The sequence below is a fragment of the Podarcis erhardii genome, assembly GCF_964252035.2.
Source record: "Podarcis erhardii genome assembly, chromosome: 12".
Lineage (NCBI taxonomy): Eukaryota > Metazoa > Chordata > Lepidosauria > Squamata > Lacertidae > Podarcis > Podarcis erhardii.
Genome location: NC_138513.1, coordinates 5200982 through 5212817, shown reverse-complemented (window position 1 = coordinate 5212817; position 11836 = coordinate 5200982).

The window sequence follows — 11836 nt, the reverse complement described above, 5'->3', positions numbered from 1 at the left end:
CCGATCTTTTCCTTGCATGTGGGAGCGGGTGTGCTTATCACCCCCCCCACCCTAAATAAATAAATAAATAAATAAATAAATAAATCTGTTTTATCGCTCCCAAACACCAGCATCAGGCTCCTGCTCAATGTTTAGAGTCGCTTTCCCGCTCTATTAATAATCATTTTCAAAGGACTTTCCCTCCTCCTCCTCCGCCGCCGCCCCCACCCCCGGCAAGCCAACCCTCTTGTTTTACATTTCAACAAAATCGGAGGAATTCAGGAACTTTCAGCCAAGGCGAGACATCCATTGAGGAACCGGTGTGATCTGGGAGGGGGGATCTTTATTTCTCTCCCCCCCCCATCCACGCCCGCCCGCCCCCCACGGCGGAACGTTCCAGTCATCGTTCAAACGATCTTTGCTTTTACCCGACTAAATCAGCGTTAGGTTGGCGTTTAGATGCAAAGTTTTTATTTTATTTTATTTTATTATGTGTGAGCGGAAGGAAATACTCGCGCTCAACAGCGTTGTTCCCAAGCAGCCGGCTTAAGTCCCTAAGTGAGAGAGCCGCACGACCTAGTTGAGGCGGAGTACACGGGTCCCCGAAACGCAACTCTTTGCTTTCAAAGGCTCCTTTTTGGGTTTGCTTCCAAGGCAGAACTTGGAGGCGACCCTCTGCCCTCTTACTCTGGAGTAAGCCCCTTTAAAAACACCAGGGAGTTACTTTGGAGCTGCGCGCGTGGTTAGGATTGGGACGGTTAAGCGGAGCAGGACCGAATCCGTTGCGCTCCGAATTCACCGGGCAGTGAAGTTGTTGCGGCAGATTGCTTCACTGTCGAGGGATGGAGAGTCAATTTCCTTATGGCACCCGGGGCGGGGGAGAGACACTTCTCATCCACAACACATTCAAGTTGAGGAATCTGGATTTAAACGGGTTTCATCCGGATGAATCCTCAGGAGCTCACATTCCAGACCGAGAGAGACACATTTACCTGGGATTTCCACCACACTTAATTTCCATATCCTCTAGTTCGGCGGCGCGCTTAAATCGCTGCCTAGCTGAACTCTGAACAGATCACCGCACATAAGAATCGGGATCGCCCTTGCAGCGTTAAGGGAGGTGGAGTGGAATCTCACCCCGAGATCCAGAACTCAATTAAGCAGGGCGCGCGCTAAATTGAGATAGTTCTTCGGAGGTAAGTCCTCACTGTGAGTTCAGCGGCGCTTCCTCCAGCTCCAGTAAACAAGTGGAGCAGGATCGCAGCCTTCCTTCGGCTTAGATTTTTGAGGCTGCATTCTTATAATTACTCGAAAGTAAGCCCCATTGAGTTCAAATGGACTACCTTCTGAGGAGGCGTGTATAGGCGTGCACTCTTAGAGAATTTGCTTTGCACGTGTTCTATTAAACGTCTGGAACTAACGCCAATAAGGCAAACTGAGAGACAGAGAGAGGGAGGGAGATCGTTTCACAGTACAGATTCAGAGGATCGAGTGCATGTAGCCTTAGCCGTTTGGGAGAATAAAGGGTGGCTCTCTTCCGCCTCCCCCACCAGCAGCGATCCTTCCCAAATCTCCTCGGTTCCTGCGAGCACCAGCGTCCATTACCGCACAGAGGAAGGAAGACCCGCTAGAAAAAGAAATCTATCCACCCAAACAAGCGTGCCAAAACAACACCCAACATCCCCAGTTAAAACCCATCAGATCCTCTGTTTGCTATTTGCTGGGCGTTAGACAAAGAGGTGGAGACGCCGGTGCGTTTTGACAGATTTCGGCCCTTCCTTGCCACTCCCCATCGCCCCAGACTTTTCTTGACCCCTACATAGAAGGTCCCATATAGGTTTGGGGATGGAACTTTTCAGAGCCTGGGTTTCTGTACGTTTACTTGGAAGTAAGCCCCAGTCCATCCGGTGGGATTACTCGCTCTCATCCTCCATGCCTTGAAAGACGTACCAGAAATGCCACCTCATCTTAATATTGACATTAAAATTTAATTTTTTAATCATTAAAAAAAAAAAAGATCACACACAAACGAGGCCTGGAAGGAAATTATATTTTAAAAGCCACCCCCCTAGTGCGATTATATTTATAAAACCTTGATGTGTTAAGGAATCCGAGATATTGATATAGACATGAATGAATGAACATGTGGTGGATGTGAGTCCCTTAGTCCCCAAATCCTTTAACATTTCCTTTAACAATCCTTTAACATTTCAGTCGTATGCATGCTTATCTATAGGAATCCGGACGCGACTGTGCGCTAATTTGTTTGAACTGAATCCACTAAAAGTTCCAATCAGCTTTAGACTCCGAATCTAGACACATATGCTTTGAAAACCAGCCCTTTAGGCTGCAGTCCTCTACCCGGTTACCTGGGAGTAAGCCACATCGAACACAATGGATTTACTCCTGAGTAGCCCGCGAATACGGTTGCCCTGTCAGCCACTTAAACACGCCCACTCGGAAGTAGCTTGTGTTGCAGACCAGTGTGGTTTTACACCCGAGTAGACGCATTTAACTTTGAGATACTTAGTTCACAGCTCAACCCTATGCAAAGAAATCCAGCTGTGGCCAACGGGGCTTACTCCCATACCAGGAAAGTGTGTTTGGGATCACAACCTAGATCTCTGCGGCGGGCCGACCAATCTGGAGTCAATCCGGTTTCACATTGGAAGCCCCTCTGGCGCTTAAATATGGCGGGGGGCTCTTTTTGAATGGCGTGGGATTGGCCAGCTACGTAGTCTGGTGTGTCTCAGCGATTGCGACCCCCTTAGTTTTGGACCCACAATTACTCGCATCTTTTCGGATGACGCTCCCAGAACCCCACCCGTGCCTTCTGCTGTATGCGCTTCTGCCAAAGAGGATCTGATGTGGTGATGGTTGTCGGTGGGGATAATGGAAAAAGAGCGGCGGGGGTGATGGAGAGAGAGAGAGAGAGAAGCAAAACAGCCGCGCGCTCTTCTCTTGGACTTTCCCTCTGCATTAGGTGAAAATCCCAGGCAATTATAGCATTACAGGGAAAGGAGCGAGTGCCTCCGTGTTCAAAGGCAGGGGGATTTTCACAGCCTTTTCAAGGGAAATTGCTTCTATTTCAGACTGAAATGCACACACCCAAACACGCGTCCTTCTAATACACAAGCCGAGCGAAGCAGAAAGAAAGGGACGTGGGGAGGAAGGGGAGGTAGACAGCCGGCTGGATGGCGGGGGTGTGTGTGTGTGTGTGTCTCCTTCCCTCTTACAATGGGATGCTTCTTCAAACAGACACCAACCCTCGGTGGACTTATCTTCTCCACTCCTTTTTAAGCTGCTCTGAAAATTCATGATTTTTTAAAACCTGGAAATCATAACTGAAGTTCATCACTGAGGACAACCGTGCTGTGCAAAATATCAGTTCAGGTGGTTTAAGACTACCACTGCTAAACCTGAGCTGCAGATGCCCCTTTTGAAACATAAATTGAGGCTAGCTGGGGCTTAGTAAAGGTAAAGGGACTCCTGATCATTAGGTCCAGTCGTGGCCAACTCTGGGGTTGTGGCGCTCATCTCGCTTTATTGGCCGAGGGAGCCGGCGTACAGCTTCCGGGTCATTTGGCCAGCATGACTAAGCCGCTTCTGGCGAACCAGAGCAGCGCACGGAAATGCCATTTACCTTCCCGCCAGAGTGGTACCTATTTATCTACTTGCACTTTGACATGCTTTCGAACTGCTAGGTTGGCAGGAGCAGGGACCGATCAACGGGAGCTCACCCCATTGCGGGGATTCGAACCACCGACCTTCTGATCAGCAAGTCCTAGGCTCTGTGGTTTAACCCAGAGCGCCACCCGCGTCCCCAGCTGGGGCTTACATCTGAGCAAATATACATAGGGTTGGGTTGGAGTTTTTTTTTAAACAAACAAACAAACAAACAAACAAACAACAACAACAAAGCCCTATTTACAGAAATAGAAACATTCGATCAACTCATATTTAGGGAAACTGGAATCTCCCCAATGGAAAGACATTGGCTTGCTTTGCTTTGGCTTGACAAAGCTGAGAGCTATTTTTGCTCCAACTGATGTTGCTGACACACTTTCTCTTCCTGCTTTCAGGTCTCTTAAGATCTTGGTCTACAAGTTAAACCTTGCTTAGGCTGCCCAATCAGACTTGTGAGTGGGGCTCCTAACCATTTCTAGGCATAGGTAACTCTCATTTTCAATGGCATTTGCTTCCAAGAAGGGGTGTATAAGTTAACAGGCTGAGGATAAGTTAACAGCTGAGTCAAACCAGAAGCAGCGGGAGGAGAGAGCTTTTCCGAAGGGGAGATGTATGGTAAAAAGTGGAATGATGACATTCCCTCTCTCTGCACATGTCAGACCATACAACCCATTCCCCCACCAAAAAACTGTTTTAGAATCTGGTCCATGAAAATGGTTTGCTGTGTGGGGTTATTTACCTGTTTTGTGGGGAAAGTTTTAAACTGCTCGTGCTTGGTTTTCTTCAACACAGATGACATAATATTCTGGAGGACACTCTGAGATCTGTATGTGGATTATTATTGTTATTAATTTATTACCTGATTTTCACCTTAAGGTCCCAGGATGGGTTACAGCATCATAGAATCATAGAATCATAGAGTTGGAAGAGACCACAAGGGCCATCGAGTCCAACCCCCTGCCAAGCAGGAAACACCATCAGAGCACTCCTGACATATGGTCAGGGATGTAAATATGTAAGAAATGTCCATAATTTAAAACAACTTAATTGTGAGGGTGATAAAGGCTTTGAAAGGTTCATATTATTACAATAAATCAGTATAGTGAAAGGCTATCCTCAGAGGGGTTCACCTGGCCCCCTCCTTTAACATCTTTTCAAGCCTTTAAAAACAATTATTTTATTACTGTAATGCCTACATTTCGATGTGGCTTAAGAACCGTGGCTTTTAGCTCAGCAAATAACTTTTTCTTGTGGCTCTCTGTATCATGTATCATGTGGCTCTCCGTATCATTGCTGAAATAGTTTTAAGCTCTGCTTTGATGTGGCTGTCCTGTGTGTTGGTGCTGTTATTGACTCATGCTCCAAACTGTGGTTTTAAAGTCTTTCTCCACCTGTGTTGCACCCAGAGAACTCGGGTTATTGACCAAGTGGTCAACGGAATGTAAATATGTAAGAAATGTCCACTACTCTTGCTAGAAGTGGCTCAGGGGATCATTTTCCTAACCTGATACAGTTGGGTTGCCAAATTTCAAACAGTGAAAATCTGGACAGAAAGGTTGTTCAGCTCATAGCGCAAAATCGCAAAAATGCAGTTTTTGAGCTATTTTTATGGAATAATGGCAAAAACGGCACTGCCAACATGGGCTGCAATACATCTGAATTTCCCCATACAGTTTCCCAATTTCCGCCCAGGCACTGCTGCTGACTGCAGTATTCTGAATACATGTCCGGGAAGATCTGGATGTATGGCAACCCTAAATCAGTTTTCTTTTTTGGGGCAGGGAGAAGCCTCAGCCCTGGGAACCAAATGTGGCCTTCTAAACCTCTTTACTTGGTCCTCAGATCTCTCCATACGACACACCTCACTTTGTACCCTGAATATCCACCCCTCCCCAAAGCTGGAATGTGTCCCTTAACTCTGGTGATGCCTCTCTTTTGTCTGGATGGAAGAAATTAGCCCTTATGTGGGTGGCGTTGTAGGTTAAACCACAGAGCCTAGGACTTGGTTCGAATCCCCGCGACAGGGTGAGCTCCCGTTGCTCGGTCCCTGCTCCTGCCAACCTAGCAGTTCAAAAGCACGTCAAAGTGCAAGTAGATAAATAGGTACCGCTCTGGCAGGAAGGTAAACGGCGTTTCCATGCGCTGCTCTGGTTCACCAGAAGCAGCTTAGTCATGCTGGCCACATGACCCGTAAGCTGTACGCCGGCTCCCTCGGCCAATAAAGCTAGATGAGCAGCGCAACCCCAGAGTCATTTGCGACTGGACCTAATGGTCAGGGTTCCCTTTACCTTTACCTTACAAAGATAAGGTTTACATGAATTGCTCCACCCGCTTCCCCCTCTTACCCTGCCTCCCACTGGCACGTAGTTGCCTAGATCAGGGTTTCTCAAACTTGGGTCTGCAGTTGTTTTGGGACTACAATTTCCATCATCCCTGACCATTGGTCCCGCTAGCTAAGGTTGCTGGGAGCTGTAGTCCAAAAACAGCTGGAGACCCAAGTTTGGGAAACCCTGGGATGAGAATGTGGCCCTTGGGTTGAAAGCATGTTCCCCACCCCTGCCCTGTGTGAGGATGCAGTGGGAGGTATGCATTTACCCTTAACACAGATATGTCCCACACAGCAGATGTGTTGCCTGACAGCCAAGGGAATCCTGGGTGAAAATGTCACCTTAGCTTTGAGTAGAGAAGGTGGGTTGAGACAAGCCATCACCTCTCGCCCTGTTGGTAATAGGAATACTTATCCACAAGTGAGGGCAGCCAACACAACTCTCCCTCAAAGTGGTTGGACTCCCAAGTCCCTACAAGCCCCAGCCAGATTGGTGGATGTTCAGGAATGATAATGATAATTTAATTAATATGCTACTTATATGCCAGAATGGCCTCTTCTGAGCAGTTTACGGCATAATTAAAACACACAGTAGCAAATCCACTAGGGCATTAAATCAGCCTTAATTAAAATATACAATAAAACAAACAATTAAAAAGCATAACAATTAAAAAAAATTTTTTTAAAAAAAAAAACCCCAGTTAAAACAATGAAACCAGAAGTTCATTTCAGGGAAACGCTTGCCTAAACAGGTGCGTCTTCAAGAGATGGCAGAATGCCAACACTGAGGGAGCCTCTCGCATTTCAGCAGGCGGGGGGCATTGCACGTCACTGGTACCACCAGTGCAAAAGCCTGCCTCTGAGCATAATGCGCTTACCAGGCAGTGTGATAAGGATGATGGGAGTTGCAATACAACAGCATCTGAATGGCACCATGTTGGCTCTGTAGGGTTAGTGAAGTATTAGTAAAGGTAAAGGGACCCCTGGCCATTAGGTCCAGTCATGGATGACTCTGGGGTTGCGGCGCTCATCTCGCTTTATTGGCCGAGGGAGCCGGCGTACAGCTTCCGGGTCATGTGGCCAGCATGACTAAGCCGCTTCTGGCGAACCAGAGCAGTGCACGGAAACGCCGTTTACCTTCCCACCGGTGCGGTACCTATTTATCTACTTGTACTGGTGTGCTTTCGAACTGCTAGGTTGGCAGGAGCAGGGACCGAGCAATGGGAGCTCACCCCGTCACGGGGATTCAAACCCGCGTCCCTTTGTTGTGAAGTATTAAAGGTAAAGGTAAAGGTACCCCTGCCCGTACGGGCTAGTCTTGACTGGCTCTAGGGTTGTACGCTCATCTCACTCTAGAGGCCGGGAGCCAGCACTGTCCGCAGACACTTCTGGGTCACGTGGCCAGTGTGACGAAGCTGCTCTGGTGAACCGGCACCAGAGCAGCAGATGGAACGCTGTTTACCTTCCCGCTATAAAGCGGTACCTATTTCTCTACTTGCACTTAAGGGTGCTTTGAAACTGCTAGGTGGGCAGGAGCTGGGACTGAACGACGGGAGCTCACCCCGCCGCGGGGATTTGAACCGCTGACCATGCGATCGGCAAGTCTTAGGCGCTGAGGTTTTACCCACAGCGCCACCCGCGCCCCTTCGGTTGTGAAATATTACGCATGCCCAAATGGCATGATGCAAATGGTAGGGCCCCAGATGATAAGAATGTCATTTTTTTGCTCTGCTAATCAGCAACCTCTGAAGAGCAGAGATGTGGTGCTCTGGGTTGTTAAACCTTTTCTTCTCATGCCATTTCCCCCGCTCCTCTGCCCCAAGCTGTTGTTACTTTTGCAGGGGGATAAAAGACACGGGTGATGTATGTAGTGATGTATGGAAGTGAGAGCTGGACCATAAAGAAGGCTGATCGCCGAAGAATGGATGCTTTTGAATTCTGGTGCTGGAGGAGACTCTTGAGAGTCCCATGGACTGCAAGAAGATCAAACCTCTCCATTCTGAAGGAAATCAGCCCTGAGTGCTCACTGGAAGGACAGATCCTGAAGCTGAGGCTCCAATACTTTGGCCACCTCATGAGAAGAGAAGACTTCCTGGAAATGACCCTGATGTTGGGAAAGATGGAGGGCACAAGGAGAAGGGGATGACAGAGGACGAGATGGTTGGACAGCGTTCTTGAAGCTACCAGCATGAGTTTGACCAAACTGAGGGGCAGGGGAAGATAGGAGTGCCTGGCGTGCTCTGGTCCATGGGGTCACGAAGAGTCGGACACGACTAAATGACGAAACAACAACAAAAGACACGGAAAATATATTTTCCTGCGCCCATTATAGATGCTGACATGTCCCTTATTAATCGAGTGGAATAGATTAATAATATGGAACAGTTGTTCCTCTCTATAGAACTGTGCTACCAGCAGAAAACAAAGAAGGCCTCCTCTGTACCACATATGGTTCATAAATGATGAGGGAAAGGTGTTCTGCATACACTCAGAGGCAATGATAATTGCAAATAGCTTGCAAAAATGGGATCTCATGGTTAAGAAAAGGCAAATCCACACTTCTGCCATGCTCCCCCTTCTGAGACATTTGTGATACTCCCCTTAATGATCCCCATACCGGTGAAAGCTCTCTTAAGAAATCAAATGTCTTTGGAGGTGGGGTGGGAGGGATGGACAAGAAACAGGGCCTTCTCGCTGCCTGCCCCCTTGTGATAGAACACAGCTGGCCCCAGCTTTCAGAGGTGCAAAATGTCTGCTGGCTTTGAAACAACTTGGAGGAAAAAACTAGCATTGATTTTTTTTCATCACATTCCACAGAGGGAACAGACCTTTGAGCATATGAAGCAATGTAACAATGTGGTTAAAAGCCTAGAGTTATGAAATAGGAAAGCCACAATTCAGGTCTTGTGGCTGACATGAAAGGGGCTTCTACATCTTTCCGATGGGACTGCATTCCTTTTAAAGGAATGCAATGATGTATTGCATGAGAAATGCTTTGAAGGCTCTGTGGCAGCCTTTCCCAACCTGGGGCTCTCCAGACGTTTTGGACTACAACTCTCATCATGCCCCAGACAGCATGGCCTAGGACCCTCGTACCTACGGGACTGCCTCTCCTGGTATGCCCTTAAGGTCTGCAAATAATAACACTCTGAAGATTGCAGGACCCAGGAAGATTAGACTGGCCTCGACTAGAGCCAGGGCCTTTTTAGTTGTGGCCCCTGGTGGAATGCTCTCTCACAAGAGACCAGGGCCCTGCAGGATTTGACATTTTTCTGCAGGGCCTGTAAGACAGAGCTGTTCCGCCAGGCCTTTGGTCGGGGTTCAGTCTGATTCTTTTCTTTCTGTATAAGAACAAGCATTAAAGAGGCCTCCTAGTCCGCTCACAGGTCCTTTATAAGACCAGTGGTAACATTTGGCCCTAGGGACGCGGGTGGTGCTGTGGGTTAAACCACAGAGCCTAGGACTTGCCAGTCAGAAGGTTGGCTTTTCGAATCCCCGCGACGGGGTGAGCACCTATTGTTCGGTCTCAGCTCCTGCCAACCTAGCAGTTCGAAAGCACATCAAAGTGCAAGTAGATAAATAGGTATCGCTCCGGCAGGAAGGTAAACGGAGTTTCCGTGCACTGCTCTGGTTCGCCAGAAGTGGCTTAGTCATGCTGGCCACATGATCCGGAAGCTGTACGCCGGCTCCCTTGGCCAATAAAGCAAGATGAGCGCTGCAACCCCAGAGTCAGCCACAACTGTACCTAATGGTCAGGGGTCCCTTTAACTTTACCTTTAACATTTGGCCCTGGAGAATATGAACCATTCTCAATTTTACCCATGGACTGCCATCTGTCCAGATATTAATTTGTTCTGAACTAATTTTAAGAGGTATTTTAATTAATTGATTGCCTGTTCTTATGTTCTTTGTATACTGTGTTTGTTTTATGATGTTAGCCGCCCTGAGCCTGGCTCCGGCCAGAGAGACGGGTACAAATATAAATTTATGATGATGATGATGATGATGATGGAGGATAGTTTGTAGAAACCAGCATAATGTTCAAAAATAAAATTTATATTCCTTGCTCCACCCACTTTGCATATGCACATCATCATTGGTGACCACACGCTTTAGGCTGTAGACGGATTTGTCTACCTGAGTTCCACCATAACCAGCAACCTTTCCATCAGTGCTGAGCTGGACACACACATTTGCAAGGCAGCTACGGCAATGGTTTGCCTCTCTAAATGGGTATGAAAGAATGCGAGATGCTTGCATCCAATATCAAAATGAAGGTCTACCCAGGTTTGCGTGTTGAGCATGCTGCTTTACGGAAGTGAGTCATGGGAAACTTACAACTGTCAGGAGCAATGCTGCTTTGCCTTCCACATGCACCATAATAGGAGGATTTGGGGTAACACATGGCAGGACAGAGTTTCAAACAAAGATGTGCTCTTCCAAGCCCATATTCCCAGCATGTTGGCACTCCTGTCTTGGCGCCATCTACATTGGCTTGGTCATGTCTACAGAATGGAAGACGGCAGGATCCCCAAGGAGTGCTCTGAGTGCTCTGATGGCGTTTCCTGCTTGGCAGGGGGTTGGACTCGATGGCCCTTGTGGTCTCTTCCAACTCTAGGATTCGATGATTCTATGAGGTGCTGTATGGGGAGCTAGCTTCAGGCACCAGACCCATTGGCGGACCAACTCTGCCAATTTACAGAGATGTCTACAAAGATGTCAGCATAAACTGTGTCTGTGGGAATCCCTTGCAGATGACGGCAGCCCCTGGAGACAGACAGTGAGGTTGTGCATCCATAGCAGGGGCCAGAGGAAGAATGACCGCTGGGAGGAGCGCAGAGAGAAGAAATGTCATGCTGTATCTGCTGCAGCCCAACCGGACGCCTTCATCTGCCCCAGCTGCAACAAAACATGTCTCTTCCGTATTGGTCTCTACAGTCACAGCAGGTGATGCAACCTTCCAACAGTTTGACTTCACCTCCAAAGGCGCACCCCTCCATTATCTCCTGAGACAGATGGATGCCAACAACAAACAGCAATGAGCAGGGACAGTGGTGAAGCTGGCTAAGCAGATGTAGCTGTGTATTATCAAAAATGCCACTGAGCCCTTAGCTCAAGGAGGAGAAGCTGTGGCCCTGCAGACATCTTCAGCCCCAAGTGGGCTACAAGTTCAGTTCCCCATCCTTACTTTAGCAGAAGAGGCAGGTGATGGACCACAGGGAGAGAACAGGGATATCCCTGGAGATGTTTGGGCATGTGTGTTTTTTCCAATCAAGTGTGCCTCCTAGTGGTCATCATCTGCTTGACAAGGAAGCTTGAGCAAAGGCTTCAACTGGAGCCTTTGGTACTGGAGTAGCCAATAGGGTGCCCTCTGGACGTTACTGGACTGCAACCCCCATCAGCCCCAGCAAGCATGGTCAAACATCAGGGATGCTGGGGGTTCCTAACAAACCACATCCAGAGTAAACCACATTGACTACCACTGCTCTGACCAGACAAGATGGTGGAAGGGAATCTTAAATCTGGGTCTGGCCCAGAGTTGGGTATCTACATTGCGGGGCCTCTAAAGGCAGAAAGTGTCTGCCGGGTGTGTGTGCGTGCTGCTGCTTAACCCTTCCCCTGCCTTCAGCTCTACTTCTACCTAAATTAAGAACATAAGAAGAGCCTGCTGAATAATGCCAATAGCCCATCTAGACCAGCATTCTGTCCCCAAAGTGGCCAACCAGATGCCTGTGGGAGACCAGCATGTAGGAATCAAGCACCCTGGTCTCCAGCCATGGGTATTCAGAAGCATTGCTGCCTCCAATTGCGAAGGTACAGCACAGCCATAATGGGTAGTAGCCA